The sequence below is a fragment of the Bubalus bubalis genome, chromosome 14, assembly GCF_019923935.1.
Source record: "Bubalus bubalis isolate 160015118507 breed Murrah chromosome 14, NDDB_SH_1, whole genome shotgun sequence".
In the NCBI taxonomy this organism is placed as follows: domain Eukaryota; kingdom Metazoa; phylum Chordata; class Mammalia; order Artiodactyla; family Bovidae; genus Bubalus; species Bubalus bubalis.
This window is the reverse complement of record NC_059170.1, coordinates 40,186,386-40,197,860: the sequence shown is the minus strand read 5'-3', so window position 1 is coordinate 40,197,860 and position 11,475 is coordinate 40,186,386.

The following is an 11,475-nucleotide window of genomic DNA, read 5'->3' as shown; positions in this document are numbered from 1 at the left end:
TCTTGGAAGATTGAATTTTTCTAAGAATCTGTCCATTTCTTCTAGGTTATCTATTTTATTGCCTTATAGTTGTTCATAATAGTCTCTTACAATCCTTTGTATTTCTGCATTGTCTGTTCTAACCTCTCCTTCTAATTTTGTTGATTTGGTTCTTCTCTCCTTTTCCCTTGATGAGTCTGGCTAAGGGTTTGTCAATTTTGTTTATCTTCTCAAAGAGCCAGCTTTTAGTTTTATTAATCTTTACTATTGTTTCTTTCATTTCTTTTTCATTTATTTATGCTCAGATCTTTATGATTTCTTTCCTTCTACTAATTTTGAGCTTTTTTTCCTCTTTTTCCAATTGCTTTAGGTATAAAGTTAGGTTGTCTATTCGATGTTTTGTTGTTTCTTGAGGTAGGGTTATATTGCTATAAACTTCCCTCTTAGAACTGCTTTTGTTGCATCCCACAGGTATTGAGTTGTCATGTTTTCATTGTCATTTGTTTCTAGAAATCTTTTGATTTCCCTTTTGATTTCTTCAGTAACCTGTTGGTTATTTAGATATGTGTTGTTTAATCTCCATGTGTTTGTGTTTCTTGCAGGTTTTTTTTTTTTTTTTTTTTGTATTGACATCTAGTCTCATTTCATTGTGGTTGGAAGAGATGCTTGATACAATTTCAATTTTCTTAAGTTTACTGAGACGTGATTTGTGACCCAAGATGTGGTCTATCCTGGAGAATGTTCCATGTGCACTTGAGAAGAAGGTGTATTCTTCTGCATTTGGATGGAATGTCCTGAAGATATCAGTGAGATCTATCTCATCTAATGTATCATTTAAGACTTGTGTTTCCTTATTAATTTTCTGTTTTGAGGATCTGTCCATTGGTGTAGGTGAGGTGTTAAAGTCTCCGACTATTATTGTGTTATTGTTAATATCTCCTTTTATGTCTGTTAGTGTTTGTTTTATGTATTGAAGTGCTCCATGTTGGGTGCATATATACTTACAATTGTTATGTCTTTCTCTTGAATTGATTCCTTACTCATTATGTAGAGTCCTTCCTTATCTCTTCTAATCTTTATTTTAAGGTCTATTTTGTCTGATATGAGGATTGCTACTCCAGCTTTCTTTTGCTTCCCATTTGCATGGAATATATTTTTCCATCCTCTCACTTTCAGTCTATATGTGTCTTGAGGTCTGAACTGGGTTTCTTGTAGACAGAATATATATGGGTCTTATTTTTGTATCCTTTCAGCCAATCTGTATCTTTCAGTTGGAGCATTTAATCCATTTACATTTTAAGTTATTATTGATATATATGTTCCTATTGGCATTTTCTAATTGCTTGAGGTTGATTTTGTAGATCTTTTTCCTTCTGTTATATTCTTTAGTTCTTCTATGTCTTTGTTAATTGATTCTTGCATCTTCTCCATTTTGTTTTCAAGGTTTTTGATCATCTTTACTATCATTATTCTGAATTCTTTTCCAGGTAATTTTCCTATTTCCTCTTGATTTATTTTGGACTTCTATGTTTCTAGTTTGTTCCCTCATTTGTGCAGCTGTTCTCTGCCTTTTCTTTCTTTTTTTTTTTTTAAGGTATTGTGTTTGAAGTCTCCTTTTCCCAGGCTTCAAGGAAAGTTGAATTCTTTCTTTGAAGAAGGTTGAATTCATTCTTCCTTTTGGTTTCTTCCCTCCTGAGGTTGGTCCAGTGGTTTGTGTGAGCTTTGTATAGGGTGAGATTTGTGCTGAATTTTTGTTTGTTTGTTTGGTTTTCCTCTGAAGGGTAAGGCTGAGTGTAGTGGTACTCCTGTCTGCTGATGACTGGGTTTGTTTTTGCTTTGTTTGTTGTTAGATGAGGCGTCCTGCCCAGGGTGCTACTGCTGGTTGGGTGATGCCAGGTCTTGTATTCAAGTGGTTTCCTTTTTGTGAATTCTCACTGTTTGATACTCCCTAGGGTTAGTTCTCTGGTAGTCTAGGGCTTGGAGTCAGTGCTCCCACTCCAAGGCTCAGATTTGATCTCTGGTCAGAACGAAGATTCCACAAATGGTTTGTTATGGCATTATGGGAGAGTAAAACAAATATCCAAAAGCAAGAAGCCAAAGATGAACCCCAGACAAATGGCAGTTACAAAACCAGGCAAATAACAATTAAAATAATGGAATATATACATATACACCCATGAGCAAAGTGAAATCAGTCCAGCAAAAATAAAGTACAGTACATTGATCTGGCAAACAAAGGAAATCAAAAATTGTATTTACCCATTAAGAACAGAGCTAACTTAAGCATAAACTGGAAAACCAAACTAAAGCAAGGTGCCAAGTGGGAAATAAGGAAATGAAAACAAAACTATCAAATATGTTGAGAAGAAAAGAAAGAAAATGCAAAGTTAAATAGATATAGATGAAGAAGATTTATAGACATTAAAGATTAGCTGTAAGGGGAAAATAACAGTAGGAAAGGCAAACGAAGGAATAAATTTAGAAAAAATATAATAGGTTTAAAAAATTAAAAATTAAAATAATAAAAAAGAGAAAAAAATGGAAGAAGAAAGAAAAAAGGGAGAAAAAAAGGAAAACTCTACAGAACCGAAAAAGCCTAATGTAGAGGCAGAGGTTTATAACAACAATAGAAGATGTGATTGAATATACACATATACATAGACACTCATAAGCAAAATCAAAGCAGTACAACAAAAATTAAGTACAATAGATTGACCTGGTGAACAAAGGAAACACAAAATTATATCTATCAGAACAAAACTAATTAAAGCACAAACTGGAAGACAAAACTAAAGCAAGGTGCCAGTAGGGGAATAAAACAATGAAAATAAAACTAATATGTTGAGAGGAAAGGAGAGAAAGAAAAGAAAGAAACAATAGACATGCAAAGTTAAATAGAGGTAGATAAAGAAGATTTTTATATATTAAAGATTAACTGCAAGGGGAAAAGAACAGTAGGAAAAGCAAACAAAGGAATAAATGTAGAAAAAATAGTAGGTTAAAAAAATTAACCTTGGCAAAGCCAATACAATATTGTAAAGTTAAAAAATAAAAATAAATGAATTATTGTAAAAAAAAATTAAACATTAAAATTTTAAAAAGAGAAAAGAAAATAAAAGAGGAAAACTCCACAGAACTGCAAAAGCCCAATGTAGAGGCAGAGGTTTATGACAACAATTAAAAAATGTGACTGAGGAAAAAGAAAAAAAAAAGCTCAAAAGTTTAATTAAATTTCTTAGTGCCAATAAAATTGACAAATACAACAGAGGGGGCAAAAAAGGAAAAAAAAAAAAAAAAGAAGAAAAGCCAAAAGAATCTACAGAACAAGTTAAAAAATAAGAATAATAAATGCTTTTCTTGAGTCACTGCTGTCAGAATCCTTCCCTTGCTGGAAATCACAGTCCACCTCACCTCCCTAGGATGACCTCCAACACTGTACTGATCTCTGGACCTGCTGTAGGGGCTGCTCAGATTCTAATCTGGTCCTACTCCTGTGTATTCTTGCCTCCAATGTCCCCAGCTATCAGAGCTAGTGCGTTTTCTGTTGTGGAAGCTCTCAATGGCCTTTTATGTATTCCATAGACACAGAGTCTGCTTAGTTGATTATGTGGATTTAATCTGCAGCTTGAACAGCTTGTGGGAAGGTTTTGAGTCTTCTTCCTTAGCCACACTGCCCCTGGGTTTCAATTGTGGTTTTATTTCCCCTCTCTACATATGTGTCTTCCACTGGGGTTTAGCTCCTGAGGCTGCCCTGGAGGGCTTGGATTTGTCCCTGTGAGGGCCAGGTGTGGAGGTGGTGCAGCTGCTTGGGCAGCATGGGTTCTGGCAGCACCAGGTACTCAGGGAAGTTGGTGGCTAGGGTAGTAGAAAATAAAGTGCTCTAGAAGGGTATGACAACCAGTATTGGCCAATACGTTCCATTATTCTTGCCTGGAGAACCCCCTCTCTGACAGAGAAGCCTAGCAGGCCACAGTCTGTGGGGTCGCAAAGAGTCAGACAGGACTGAAGCAATCCTATGTGCATAAACACAAGTTTTTTTTTTTTTTTTTTTTTTTTTTTTGGCCTGTGGCAGCTCTACCAGGTGAGGGTTGAGTATGAAGGTGGTATAGCTGCTTGGCTTGCAGGGACCCCAGTGGCGCCAAGTGTGCAGGGACACAGACTGCTTCCATGGCAGGAGTTATGGCCCTATCAGAGTCTTTTTTTGAGTCTCATATAGCTGGAGATCAGAAGACCTCTTTGGCCAGTCTTTGTCCATAGCTCTGTCTGTTCAGACACTTAGAGGGCTCCCTTGCCTGGGGTCCTTCTTTGTTGTTTGGCACATCAGGCACTTAAAGGGGCATCCTGGGTCCTACTCTGTAGTTCAGTGTCCCAGGGGTTTGATGGGCCAGCCTCTCTGCTGTTCATCTGCCAATGCTGGTGTGTGGGGAGAGAGAGGCTATGGTGATGGCTCCACCCCTTATGCATGACTCAGCAGTATCACCTTGCTTCCATGGCTGCCAGGTTTTCCTCCACAGGCATTTCCCACCACAGTCTCCTCCCTCACATCCCCTCTATCTGTCTGTCCACAGTCAACAGCAGCCCTCTCACTGGGATTGCTCCACAATCCCTAAACTCCGGCTCCCAGCCACTGTCCCTTCCAGGAGACCCATGTTCCTGCCCTGCATATATATGGCTGTGGCAAGGACTGCCTGATTCTCATTCCATTTAGGCTGCCACAGATCAGCTGTTTCACTCTCAGCCTTAAATGTTTCTCCTCTGAGACAATTGCCCTGCTGTGGGGATCAGACTCCTACTTCAGTTCCCCCACCCACCAGGGGCAGGTCCAGTCCTACTAACACTCCTGTTTTTCCCCCTAGTTCCTTTGTCCTACTGAGTTTTGCATGTTTATATCTATTCTTTTGAAGAAGGCAATGGCACCCCCTCCAGTACTCTTGCCTGGAAAATCCCATGGACGAAGAAGCCTGGTGGGCTGCGGTCCATGGGATCGCTAAGAGTTGGACACGACTGAGCGACTTCACTTTCACTTTTCACTTGCATGCACTGGAGAAGGCAATGGCAACCCACTCCAGTGTTCTTGCCTTGGAAAATCCCAGGGACGGGTGAGCCTGGTGGGCTGCCGTCTATGGGGTCACACAAAGTCGGATACGACTGAAGCGACTTAGCAGCAGCATATATTCTTTTCAGGTCAGGTCCTCCTGTCCACTCTCAGCTCGTGTTCTGCATGCACGTCTGTGTCTGAAGATGTATTCCTGATGTACCTGTGGAGAGAGATGTGCTCCACGTCCACCTACTCCTCTGCCGTCTTGTTCTCCCATGGTCAGCGTTTTGATGAGTTCTTCATTCATTCATTGCTTTACTCAACAAAACTTAATCGAACACTTTTAATAAGACAGTGTTTTGTCAATACATAAAGCAGACAAGAATGAAATGAAAGTAAGAAGTGTCTTGAGGTGACAGTCTAGTGGAGAGTGAGGATGGTGAATGAAATCACAAGTCTTTAGCTGTTAGAAATGGATCAATGCCCTTTGGGAGATGACTGTCCACAGAATCTTGCATTTCTGACACCTGAGATGCAGAGGCACTGACTAACTTTCCTGCCATACTAATTCTTATTTGTACAGGGAACAGCCTTGCAACATAGATAGAGTGGCACCCTCCAGAGAAATGGAGGGTGTGCTTACTGTCCAGTAATATGAAGAAAACATCTCCATCCAGAGAAAGCACAGGCATGCTGAGTGCTTAGTGTAGTTGGTCCAGGGCCCCTAGACTTAACCTTTTCCTCCTATAATCCAATCCATTGCCTATTTAGGTGTCACCTGGTCCCACCACTTCAAGCTTTAGAAATAAAGAGTCAAGGATGAGCCTTGCTGTGGTGAACATTTTCACAATATATATGTACACCAGATCACATGGTAACCTTAAGACTACACACTGAGACATGTCAACTATGTCTCAGAAAAGCTGAAAAACAATATTCTTACATTGGCTATGGCATTTGTTGTGGGTGATAAACATTCTGTCTTTTATCAGCATCCGTGAAACCGGGGCGGGGTGATTTGAAGGCCTGCAAGTCAGGTTAAAATTTTATATTCTTCATGACTTCTAACAGTGATATGGAGAGAAAGAAAGCAGGGAAGGGAATGGGTCATTCTGGGAGGTGGTAGGGTTGGGTGCTCTTACAAGATAGTTAGAAGAGATGTCACTGAGATGGATGCACTTGAGCAAAAGTGAAGGCAAACAGTGGACACGTGGGGCACAGAACAGAAAACCTAAGTCCAGAAAGAGGGCTTCTGTCACATTTAAGGGCCAGCAAGTTGGCTGATGTGGGTGGAGTTTAGTGAGGGAGGGAAAAAGGAGCTGAAGATAAGGTCAGAACGTCAGAGGGGCTAGGGGGTTTGTGTCCTGTAGGCTTTTGAAATATCTTCAGGCTTAGAGAAACAGACAGTGATATTTCAGGTTTCAAGCAGGGTAGTTACATGAGCACAATTTTAAAAAACAATCACTCCAGCTATTACAGTGCTGCGTGCTACAGTCCATGGGGTTGCAAAGAGTTGGATATGACTGAGCCACTGAACTGAACTGACTGTGCTTCCAAAATCTGTGTTTTTTTCATCATACTACAAGGCCTCCCAGATGATCGGAGTAAGTTCTATAGCAATGAAAGAGAGTATCTCATTAGCTCTGTCATGCAAATATTCAATAACCCTTAGTGGAACTGCTATAGATGGGATTGATAACTAAGATGCCGAATCATCTCTTCCAGTTCTTATGTTCTGTGATTTCCTGATTCTATGATGAGCTAGGGAACCTAAGTGGAAGGTCAGTGTGTGTGTGTGTGTGTGTGTATCTGTGTATCTGTATGTATATTTCCTTTTCCTTTTTTATGGATCTAAGGCATATCCACTCTATCTGGACCCTGCTCAGAGTATCTCAACAGGTCTTTTTTAAGAAAAAAGAGGTTCTGCTTTTTTTCCAAACAGCCATAAAATTTGGCACCAAGTCACAATAACCTGACTATTGTCTTTTAGTTGTAATGACTTCCCTGAGGGAATAAAAGCATTTGCATTTCATTCCATACTATTCTGGCACATAATACATTCTTGCATGCATTTATAATTCTTACATGTACCTTTCCATAGGTTCTCCAAGGTTACTAGTGCTATTCCAAAATATCATTTCTACATTTTATGTCATACTGGGGATATGGAATAATTTCTGGTAGGCCTCCCAGGTGGCAGAGTTGTAAAGAATCTGCTTGCCAATGCAGGACACACAGGAGACGTGGGTTCAATCCCTGAGTCAGGAATATTCCCTGGAGGAGGAAATGGCAATCCACTCTAGTATTCTTGCCTGGAATATGCATGGACAGAGGAGTCTGGCAGGCTACAGTCCATAGGGTGGGAAAGGGTCGGATGCGACTGAGTGAGTGACTACAGGTGTTACATTGTGGGGTATAAAAGGAGGAAAAAGAATCCTCTTTTAGAGCTCTACAAAAATTCAGGTGAGAGATGATATTGGCCTGGACCATGGAATGAGCGAGCAGTAAAGGTGATCAGAAGTTATTAGGATAGGGATATCTTTTAAGAGCAGAGTCAACCAGAGTGTACCAATGGACATAAATTAAAGGAAAAGGGGAATCAGTTCCTTACTGGAGGGGTCCTCGGTGGTGGGGAACATGGTTTCCTCCCATTTCTGTCTTCTTCAGTTCAAGTCCACCCTGCAGCCAAATCCACAAACTGGATTTTTACTGACAGGGAGCCAGACCAACTTCCTCTTTGTTTTCTCCTATATTCCCAGGTGGGCCCAGGAATTTGCATTTTTATAAAAATTTAAGAAGTAAGTTGAATGCAGCTATTCTGTAGATGGATATTTAGGAAAATCCTTTTATTTATTTAATTTTAACTTTTTATTTTATATTAGAGTATAGCCAATTGACAATGTTGTGATGATTTCAGTCAGACAGCAAAGGGACTCAGCCATATATATTCTTGTATCCATTTCCCCCAAAAACGTCTCTTATCCAGGCTGCAACATAATATAGAGCAGAGTTCCCTGTGCTATACAGTAGGTCCTTGTCAGTTATCCCTTTTAAACATTGCAGTGTGTACATGTCCATCCCTAACCCCTAAATATCCCTTCCTCCTATTGGGAAGACCTTTTAGAGTTTGAGTCATTTATGGTTTTTTCTTTGGAGACATCTAATAACACCTAAGGAGGTGTAGTTTATGAGTCATTACCTGCTTCTTTCTTCATAAAGAATCTAATATCCCCAATGCAATGCACTATTGTCTAACCATTCTTGTGTTCTAACCTTTGCTCCAGTCATACTGCATTCTGACTGTTCTAATCTCTAAGTAAACATAGAAATGAAGCACAGGTTGATATAAGTACAAATCTTATCAATTAAGAAAATATAATTATTGCTGAATCACATTGTTGTATGGTAGAAACCTACACAACATTGTAAAGCAATTTTCTTCCAACTGAAAGAAAAAATTAATACATAAAAAAAGAAAATGCTGCATAGTTCTGGGCTATAGGGAATGGATGAGTGAATGTTACTTAATAGGGGCAGGCTTTGTACCTTTGACCCTGGAACTGAACAAGAATTGTAAGAGCAGTTTTGCATCCGTTTGCCAAAGCCATGTCTGTGTACATGTGACAGCGAATCTAGCGTTACCTGGGTGGTGAGTAAAGACGTGTCCCCCTTGGATCCACTAGACGTGTTGTGGACCTTAAATGTGCTGTATCCACCAGGTCAGGGTTCTCCCCCAAGAAGGAAACTAAAGATGCTTTAGAGATGAGGAACACAGGCTTGACTGAAAGCAACTTAAAAAGTTTGTGACCAAATAATAAGATGAATGACCCTGAATTTCTGTATATTTGAGGAGTAGTCCTTGATATGTTTCTACTGTGAATGCCAAAATTCACACGTGAAACCTTCCAGATACTGTCTCAGAGAGACTTTATGTGACCTGATGTGGGATCTTTTTCCCAGCATGGTCCGAAGTTGTCTTCTAGCCACACAGTGTTAGGTGATTATATTAAGACTTTTTTCTTGTTTCTGTTTTGTATAAAAATTAGACATTGAGACCTCAAAGCAGTAACTCTCTCTTTTCCCTCTGTAGCTGGGCTGACCACCATGCAGGCAGCTGGACCTGAATGCACGAAGGACTTGGGACAATGGGTGTCTCTGTGAAGCTAGTCCCTGAAGATGGGGGTACTCCCAAGTCTTGGCTCTGTATCTAGAATAGAGGATGTTCTTCAGCTACAATTTTGCAAGAAAGATCAATTCCAAGAAGAATGAATAACTGTATTTTCTTCTTATTCATCTGAATTTGTGAGTGGAAATCATGAACACTAATATTGAGAAGAATTTTCTAGTTATCAGAACAAGACAATAGGTGTGCTTGCTCCATGACATGAAGAAATTGTTCTCATTGAAGACATAGTGGATGGACACCCAGCAGATGTTGAAATGCACATTACCTAAGAAGAGATCCTTGAATGCTTGGTTGCAAATATGAGCATTTCTTGTACACTATTATCAACCCCTTCTATAAATCTGTTTATTGATGTAACACTTTATTACTGTTGTGATCTGATCACAGTTATTCTGTGAAGGCAAGAGGAGAAGGGGATGACAGAGGATAAGATGGCTGGATGGCATCACTGACTCTATGGACATGAGTTTGAGTAAGCTCCGGGAGTTGGTGATGGACAGGGAAGCCTGGCGGGCTGCAGTAGATGGGGTTGCAAAGAGTCAGACACAACTGAGCAACTGAACTGAACTGAACTGAAGAAGAGCTCCTTGAACACTTCCTTGAGAATCTGAGATTTCTTTTATATTATTATCAGCTCCTTCTATAATAAAGATGCTTAATGGTGTAGTACTTTATTCCTATTGTCATCTGATCACACTTATCCTCTGATTGTGACTGGCTTTCAAGTTTCCTCAAACTCTGAGATCCAGTAAGTGTAAGAATATATAAATGAAAAACAGGTGGTGGTTCTGACGTGGAGGGGAGGGAACAGAAGCAGGAACCAGGGAATGTGACCAAAGCATCTGGGCCACCATCACCTGGAGCTTACCATCATCCTGTCCCCACAGTTACTATGGTTTGGGATGCACTGTGCAGAAAACTGGAGTCAAAGAGAAACCGAAATGCCTACTGGAGGGTGTGGAGAGAATACACCAGAGTGCTTGGTGTGATGTTTGTGGAAAAATGTGTTTCCATTCTTGGGTGTCAGCTGTTCACATAAAGACTGTCACAATTTCTACCATGTCCATGTCTGCTGGTTGGGAAACACTAGGACTAGTTCAAGGTGTAAACCCAAATGCTCTTAGAAAATGCTTTGAATTCACTAGGGAAGAGAAATGATGGTAGGCATCACAAACTCAGAAAGAGTGAAGAAATATAAAAACTTTACATTTTTCTTCAATAGGTAGGGAAATTCAGAAGGTTAATTATGGAAATAGACAGCAAGGAGATCCAATCAGTCCATCCTAAAGGAAATCAGTCCTGAATATTCATTGGAAGGACTGATGCTGAAGCTGAAACTCCAATGCTTTGGCCATCTGATGTGAAGAACTGATTCATTTGAAAACTCCCTGATGCTGGGAAAGATTGAAGGCAGGAGGAGAAGGGGATGACAGGGAACGAGATGGTTAGATGGCATCACCGACTCGATGGACATGAGTTTGAGTAAACTCCAGGAGTTGATGATGGACAGGGAAGACTGGTGTGCTGCAGTCCATGGGGGTCACAAAGAATCGGACACGACTGAGTGCCTGAACTGAACTGAACTGAAAGTATTAAAGAGTAAAGGTCACCAAGAGAATTGGCAGTTGAGCCAAGCGATTTGAGATGAAGTTTTAGGGTGTTTCCAAGAAGTTTCACTCCATTAAGCTTTATCATAAATGTGATTTGTAGTTTTTTTCCCTTTCTGTGGATTGACTTTTCACAACCTTTGTATTACGTTTCCTTCGATGCAAAAACATTTTGAGTTTTGATGAATACTGATTTAACTATTTTTTCTTCTGTTGCCTGTGCTTTGGTGACATATCCAAATCTAGTGTCATGAACTTCCCTTCTAGTTTTCTTCTAAGGGTTCCACATCCGTGTCTTGTATGTGTGAATCTTTACTGCATATTGAGGTCTATGTGCGTGGGGAGCGAGTGTGTTCACAATTGGGCACCTGAAACACGTGCAAAATACCCACTGTTTGAAGATTTGTGCCATGTCCTGACTGGCCTTCACTAGTTAACTTGGCATGCTTTAGTCCTGGGATTAGCCCAATAGTCAAGCTAAGGGCACTCAGTTCATGTCTGAGTGAGTCAGCATCTTGCCTGGAGGAGGTGTGCCTCTTTGATTCCCCTGAATGTATGGCTGTTTAAAAATGTCCTTTGTCCTCAAAATCCACACCCCAGTTCTACTGAGGGTTTTATATGCTCTAGTCTATGTCTCCACCCTTACATCCTTGTCCCTGGCACCA